Here is a 370-nt window from a genome sequence, read left to right on the forward strand (position 1 = left end):
GATTACGTGACAACACTATGCATTACCAAACTGTCCAAATAGTGGGACAATTCAAGAATTAATTGGACCGCAGTCATGCTTTACGCATCCATGNACGAAATCCAACTAATCTCGAACGGGAAACTAAATGTTACTAAACATACAAATAAAAGTACGAAGTTAATTTCAATTAACTTCGTACATCACAACACATTGTGCTACGTCACGCACAATTTAACAACATAATATAAATATAACTTCACAAAAAAAAATATACACATAACAAACTAACTTTAACATTTTTAATATATAAAACGAATAAAATACCTTGTCAATCGTTCTCCACCAATCGCTAATTACAAATATCCCTAACGAGAACAAAATTAATAGC

The sequence above is a fragment of the Prunus dulcis genome, chromosome 5, assembly GCF_902201215.1.
Source record: "Prunus dulcis chromosome 5, ALMONDv2, whole genome shotgun sequence".
NCBI classification, from domain to species: Eukaryota; Viridiplantae; Streptophyta; class Magnoliopsida; order Rosales; family Rosaceae; genus Prunus; species Prunus dulcis.